Raw genomic sequence first — 7,973 nt, forward strand, 5'->3', positions numbered from 1 at the left:
CGATACATCGTATCGATACGTATTGTGGATAAAAATATCGATATACAAAAAATATCAAACTTTCTGTATCGATATCATCAATATCAATACTTAAATTACTCAAAGATATTGGATAAAAAGTATACTATGCAGGTTATATGAATATAATTATTTAAATGGCACACACACACACACACACACACACACACATGTATTTATTATAATGTTTACATAATTGCGCTAACATTATTTTTTTAATTAAAAACACATTTATTTAAATGAAATTTTTTGATTTGTGAAATAAACGATGTTATTGACATACATGTTAAAAGTGCACACACACATGACTTATAATACCTTAGAATTATTTTATAAATGTCAATCGCTGAGATCGAGGGAATGTAAAAATAGCAATTGATTTAGGTGATCACTTGTCAACCTATTTCGTTCTTCAGTCATTATTTTACCTGCTACGGAAAATAGTCTTTCAGAAGGAACTGAAGTGGCAATTAATAATTGATATTTAATTGCTAAGGCGCTTAGAGGCGAATCTCGGGCTATGCTCCAATATTTGATAATACTATCTTCCATTTTTACAGGTGGTTGATTCAAATAATAACGAAAATCTTCTAGCATTTGGTCAGGATCTTGATTAAAAACCTGTCTAGATATATTTAAATTTACAAGATTTTCATGATAAGACCAAAAGTTTGCTTCATCGTTATTATCTGAATTTTTTCGTTGACGTTGACATTCAAGATTGGTATTTGTAACTCTGAAATTTATAAATCTTGTAATTTTGTTAATAGCCTGTGAGCAAGCAATTTTATCAGTAAAATTAATATTTTTAAACCGAGGATCTAAAATTGTAGCTATAGCTAATAATGATACTTATTCCAAACTTTAAAATAGTTTCATAAATTGATCTATTAACGCCTTTTTAAAATGATGCCCTATATCGGTATCAGGTTCAAATGCCTGTAATTTATTTCTTAAAATATTAACAATTGGAAATACTTTACTCGCAGTGATGTAGTGTTCGCCGCATATGATTTTTGTTGCATCTTTAAATGGTTTTAACAGCTGAACAAATTCTTTGGTCGATTGCAACTCCGAGGCAGATAGCATCGGAGGAACCGTAGGACACTGCAAAATAATGCAGCTAATTTTTTCCGACAATTCTATAAACCTCTCTAGCATACTATGTGTAGAATTTCAACGTGTTTCGACACTTTGAATTAATTTTAAGTCCGAATGAAGTCGTAATTGGTTTGCAGCAATAACTGATTTTTTAAAAAAATGTGGCAATATTTTTTATTTTTGCACAGAAATCTTTTACGACACCATTTTCATCAATTATTTTGCTAGATCCAAGTTTAAAGTATGCGCGAAGGATGGCAAATGCTTGTCGCCGCCGAAGGCATCAACAATAGTCTTTTTTATGTTGGCACCATTATCTGACACAATAACTACAATACCTTCAATGTTTATATTCCATTTGTTAATTAAACTTAGTAACTAATTTTTTAAATATGCGGACTGATGTCTGTCCGTCAGTTCAACAACGCCAATTGTAACATTTTTATGTTGTTCATTCACCAAGAAGTGTGCCGTTAAGCCCAAAAAACTTTTTGTATTTAACGATTCGGTCCAAATATCCGTAGTTAAAGATAAATACTTTACTTTGAAAGTTGTGCTTTCGTCATATCTGATAAAAGTTCGTATTTCTCTTGTATAAGATGAGTTATAGTTTTCCTACTAGGGATCTTGTATAACGGCAATATTGTATTCATAAAGGTTTGGAAACCCACCTTTTCAACAACACGAAATGGTAAGTTATTTTTAGTAATCATAAATAGCAGTTTATTTGTCACATCCGCAGCTCTGGAGCCTCCATCTAAAAAATTAAAAATAACTATAATACAATTTTTTAAATATATCTACTGATTGAAGTAATGCTACCCGATAATGTGAATAAAAACTTTTATATATTTGAGAAAATTTAAAAAAATAAATATTCAAAAACACAAAAACTAAATATTATATTTAAATTGACTAGAATAATATTTTAAAAAGAAACACTTACGAAAATGATAGATACTTCCAATACAATATCAATAAATTAAATGATTATAGCGTTTTCGACTGGACCAAATCCAACCCGAGTTAAAGCGATTAGGTCCAATCTACAATAGATGTCGCAAGTTGTAACCAGAGAACTGACCAATCACAATCTAGTAATTGACTTGTGGATAGGACCTAATCGCTCTAACCTGGGTTGAATTCGGTTCAGTCGAAAACGCTATTAGTTATTTATTTATTTATTCGAAAAAAGTTATTCGAAACATGATTGAATAATTACAACTTCCATACCTTGATACGACTTTTGTTTTTCAAATGCTAAGTCAATTCTAAGTTGTTTCGAAACAGGACTTGGTGAAATCGATATTGATCGCGTTTCTGATTTAATTGATGACGTAGAGGGTGTCGGAGATGAGACGGGGTTATCGAAATCGGTAGCATCTTCGTTGTCTACTTCAAACTAAAATTTACATAAAACATACAATTAAAGATTATAAAACTGCATAAAACTGAAGAATAATATGTTACCATTTGTTTTCTCTTGAGGGATACTACAGATTTATTTTGAAAACCCATTTGGATATCGGGATGAGAACGATTCATATGGAAATGTAAATTGGTTGTATTTCCAGCTGTCTTTACATCCAGCTGACAAATTTTGCATTTAGCAACTGCATCATGCTTTATAAAATAAGTCCAAATAGCATTTTTTGGCGGCACTATAAAAAAGGAGATAGAATTGTATTTATGTTATGATGCATAAAAAATAAGGTACCTTTAGAGGTTATAAATAGTGGTTATAAATAAAAAAATCTAAAAAGAATGTTATGAAAATTTTCAAAGAATGAAATAGGGAAAACTTGCATGCCTTTTAGTAGTAAAGAAATATTAGACACGTATAAAAATACGTGTCTAATATTTCTTGATCTTCTACAATATATCCAATGCCCATTCAAATCGGTGAGGGATGCCCCGACTGTTCCCTTGTCAGTCATAGAATACTGGATATACTCAATACCGTTTAAAAAGTTATAGTCTAAAACGGTTCTTTCTAAGCATTTAGAACAATTTTTTAATATTTTTTCTCTTAAATATATTTTCAGACAAAAGGACATGCAGATGTGCTGAAAGAATATGAACAATTAAAAACATCCCATATTACGAAAAGAAAATCTGAAGAGAGAGGCAGTGCTACAGGCCAGAAAAAGATGAAGCAAACAACCTTGAGTGGAGCTAGTGGAATAGCACTCAATTTGAACAACTTAATTATCTACTTTGTAGTAGAAAATATAACACCTGTGTCTATTGTAGATCTTTTGGAAAATTAATTGAAGGCGCAAGTAAACTTTCAAAAACACCCAAAATCTTGGGTAGGTACTCACTTGTACGTAGAATTGAAGATGAATATCACCAAGTTATGACGAAGTTAAAACAATCTTTACAAGCTGTAGATTTTGTATGCACCGCAGCGGACGTTTAGTCATCATCAAAACGTAGCTATTTAGGCATGACGGTTCATTGGATCGACAGTGGTACATTGAAAAGGGAAGGAGCTGCAATCGCTTGCAGAAGATTCAAGGGGTCACATACTTATGATAAAGTAGCCGAGATAATGAATGAGGTGCATTCTGAGTTCGATTTAAAATTACACAAAATTACGAAAACAATAACCGATAATGGTTCAAACATGGTAATAGCTTTTAGAATGTTTGGAAAGTCCGAATCTATTGTCATATCATCAGATTGTCAACAAAATAGTAACTACAATACAGCCAGTTATGATGAAGATAACGAAGATAGTGAAATTGATGAAGACAGTGATTTGCTTCCACAAGCTTTTCCAGAACCGGTTGAAGACCACATAAGTGATTATGAACTGCCTAGTCACGAAAGATGTGCCACGCATACTTTACATTTAATTGCAGCGGTAGACATTAAACAGGCAATGGCAGAAAACAACGCTTATAAGAAAGTCCACAATTCGGCTTTCGGAAAATGTCAAGCACTCTGGAATTTATGCGCGATCACCGAAAGCTTGTGAAACTTATTTAGATACAACAGGAAAATCTTCTACTTCTCTATGCCCGACAAGATGGAATTCTTATTACGAGTGAACGACCTCTTAATTGTAAAGGAACATTTGAACGAAACACTAAAAAGTTTAAAACTTCTTTTTAAGGAAACAGATCTAGAATTTTTGAGCGAATATGTCAAATGTTTGAAACCGATAGTTGAAGCCATACAAAGATTACAAGGAGAAAAAGATACATACTATGGAATGCTGTTGCCTCAATTGATGAGGATTGTCAAAATCCTTTCGTCTCTGAAACTAGAAAAGCCTAAATATTGTAGTCATTTAATCGAAGTAATTGATAGAAATTTAAAACTAAGGTTCAAGCAATTTCTCCTTTTCGAATCAACAGCAAATGATGCCATCTTGGCATCAGTGGCTCATCCTTTTTTTAAAATGAAGTGGGTACCGAAAGAAAAAAAAGAACATGTGAAAGCATTATTCCTAATGTGTTTGAAAATCAAGCACTCTGCGTTCTTACGAGCGTGCCGAATGCTTCGAACGAAATGAACGCCGGGACCGCTCAGCGCTGAGCGTCGAAGTGTGTAGGAGGTTGACGAATTAAGGAACAGATATGAAGGATCGCCTTTAACTACAGCTAATTTTGAACCGTTCAATCCACTTTTAATTAGTCCACAAACACAGTTGAAAATAAAAAAACCGCAAGTACACAAAAAGTAGTTATGACGGTGATAGCCAGAACAATAGCGGGCGCGGGAACCTTTAACACTCGGACGGAAATCTTGATTCCCTCGGACAACACTTCAAACGACACGACGGAAATCTTGCCGAACGCTCAATTAGCGCGCTTCGGAACGGAGATCTTGAGCGCGGACGGCCGAATTTTATGAGAAGCACGAGGGATCGCGATCGCGGTATCACGTTCTCCGACGATCGAGTTAAGAACGTGGACGACACTACAATCAATTAGAATGTCGACGTTTATCGACCGAAACGCACCGAATGCATTGATTACGATGCACAATAGTAGCGAGCGGGCTGCACGAAATGCAGCAGGTATACGCGACAATGTAACTGAGAAAAGAAAAAATCTGAATGCGATGATCAGCGAGAATTATTCGACACTCTACAGACGAAAATTGCGAATGCCAGATCACCGAAATCCTGTACGAAGATTACGGCGGTTAAGCGACACGCACGAATTTTTGATTGGCTGCCCGACATCGGATTATCCGCGGCAAGAAGAGATCACGCGAAAGGATTGTGACTGACAGCAAAACATGCGAGCACGAACGGGACACGTGCCGAGCGGTCGCGAAACAGAAACATTGAAATTATAATAATCACCGCTCGAACACGCCGATCGGTCGAATCCCAAACATAATGGAAACAAGAAATTTGAAGCAGGTTGAAAATGACCAAAAGGAAAATAGAGAGAAAAAGGAGGACGAATCATATTTCATGTTCCAAAATGACTCATCAGATTCATCATCCACAAGCGATACAACGAGAGATTTGGAAACCCTTCAATATTTACAAGATAAGGACACATCAGTTTCAATGTTGAAATTCTATCCAACAATCAAAAAGTTGTTCCTCAAATATAATACGTGCCTCCCAAGCTCAGCGCCAATAGAACGCCTTTTCTCGTACGGCGGATTAATTATGAGACCTCATAGGAGGAAAATGGGGGATTCTCTCTTTGAAAAATTTGTTCTTTTAAAGGCATCACGTTCTAAAGATTGTAATCAAAATGTTAACTTAAAAGAATAATCTAAAAGAATGTACGAATAGAAACGATGTACGGAAAATTTATATTCCATTATATTTATAAAAACATATGAAATGATGTACAAATATGTATAATGCTAAATTTAAATGATAAATAAAATATCATAAATATAAGAATATATATATTTTAAAAACCATTTTTATGTTGGAAAACCATTTTTAAAATGCCTATTTTCCATTTCCTATTTTAAATGTGTGTCTAGAAATCATTTTGCATTTTATATTTTCAAATGGAAAAGTTCCAACCATTTTGCATTTTCTATTTCAAATGGGCTCAGACACCCATTTTGGCCATCTCTGGATACAACTTTTTAATTCTTTTTATTTAGGAAGGCAAAGCTAGGATATATGTTTTGTCTAGAGCACTTACAGTCACACATTGAACAAAATCCAGAAGATATTAATTCTTTATCATTCCTAATTGTAACTCTTGATTGGTATGGACAACTGCTAGTATTACAATGTGAATATTCTGAAGCTTATGACCATCTTTTCCAAACTTATAATATTAGTAAAATGCTGCATGGTGATAAATATGAGGAAAAAGCATGCTTACATCATACATTGGGATATATATGTTATTTACAAGAAAACTATGATGAAGCTATGAATTATTTGTCAGTCTCAGTAGAAATAGGTAATAATATTAATATACGAGGGCGATCCGATAAGTACTTAGCCTCACCGCCCGATGGCGCCACTATCGCAAGAGAAATTTACTATCGTGTAGTACATTCTCGTAGACGGCTACTGTCGAAATTTCAGCCGAATCGGACTCGTAGTTTTGTTTTGACCGCGTGTGGAAGCGGGCGTGTCCGCGGATTTTAAAAAAATGGAAAAAGAGCAATATCGGTCAGTGATTCGATTCTTGTTCTTGGAAGGGAAATCGCGCAGCGAAATCAAAGAGCGCTTGGATGCTGTGTACGGTGACTCTTCTCCTTCGATGGTGACCGTCAAAAATTGGTTTAACGAGTTTCAACGTGGTCGCACGTCGATTTTTGATGAGCCACGTCTAAGTGCCCCGAAAACGGCTACCACGGAGGATAACATGACAAAAACCCACGATCTCGTATTGGCAGACCGCCGATTGAAGGTGCGCGAGATAGCTGAGACAGTAGGTATCTCAAAAGACCACGTGGGTCATATCCTGTATGAAATTTTGGGCATGAGAAAGCTATCGGCGCGATGAGTACCGCGTTTGCTCACTCCGAACAACAAGCGCAACCGTGAGACCACTTCAGAGCAATGTTTGACGCTGTTTAAGCTCAATCCGAAGGAGTTTCTGCGTCGTTTCGTGACCGTCGACGAAACATGGATCCACTGGTACACACCAGAGACTAAGGAACAGTCCAAACAGTGGACTTCACCCGGCGAACGTGCTCCGAAGAAGGCGAAGACTGTCCTATCGGCCGGAAAGGTGATGGCCACCGTTTTCTGGGATTCACAAGGTATGATCTACATCGACTACCTGGAGAAGGGCAAAACGGTCACAGGGCTGTACTATGCCGAATTATTGGGCCGATTCGACGCCGAATTGCAGAAAAAACGGCCCCATTTGGCGAAGAAAAAAGTGCTGTTCCACCATGACAACGCACCGGCTCACACCTCCGCCATCGCCACGGTCAAATTGGTCGAATTGGGCTACGAACTACTGCCCCATCCACCGTATTCTCCAGATTTGGCCCCATGCGACTTCTTTTTGTTTCCAAACTTGAAAAAGTCACTCGTCGGGCAGAAACTTGAGTCGAATGAGGAGGTCATTGGCGCCACGGAGGCCTACTTTGCAGACCTCGAGAAAACGTATTTTTCAGACGGGTTAAAGAAGTTGGAGCATCGCTGGGTCAAGTGTATCGAGCTAAAAGGAGACTATGTTGAGAAATAAATCGCCACTTTTCCAAAATTTTCGTTTTTCTTTTGTAGGCTAAGTACTTATCGGACCACCCTCGTATGTATGTAATGCTATCATTTATATAAGTGGAAAATTATGTTATTGCGCTCATAAAAAATAAGCAGCAGACCAAGTCGAGTGATATATTTTTAACAAGATACTCATATCACTCAACTTGGTTTGCTGCTTACTTCTGCTGAA

The 7,973-nt window shown here is 36.2% G+C and overlaps 1 pseudogene; it reads right to left on the reverse strand.

Moving 5' to 3' along the window:
- Positions 1 to 1,335: 1,335 nt before the first annotated feature.
- On the reverse strand, positions 1,336 to 3,056 carry LOC105188259 (zinc finger BED domain-containing protein 1-like; annotated as a pseudogene).
- Between the last annotated feature and the right edge of the window lie 4,917 nt (positions 3,057 to 7,973).

The sequence above is a fragment of the Harpegnathos saltator genome, unplaced genomic scaffold (assembly GCF_003227715.2).
Source record: "Harpegnathos saltator strain DR-91 unplaced genomic scaffold, Hsal_v8.6 scaffold14, whole genome shotgun sequence".
In the NCBI taxonomy this organism is placed as follows: Eukaryota; Metazoa; Arthropoda; class Insecta; order Hymenoptera; family Formicidae; genus Harpegnathos; species Harpegnathos saltator.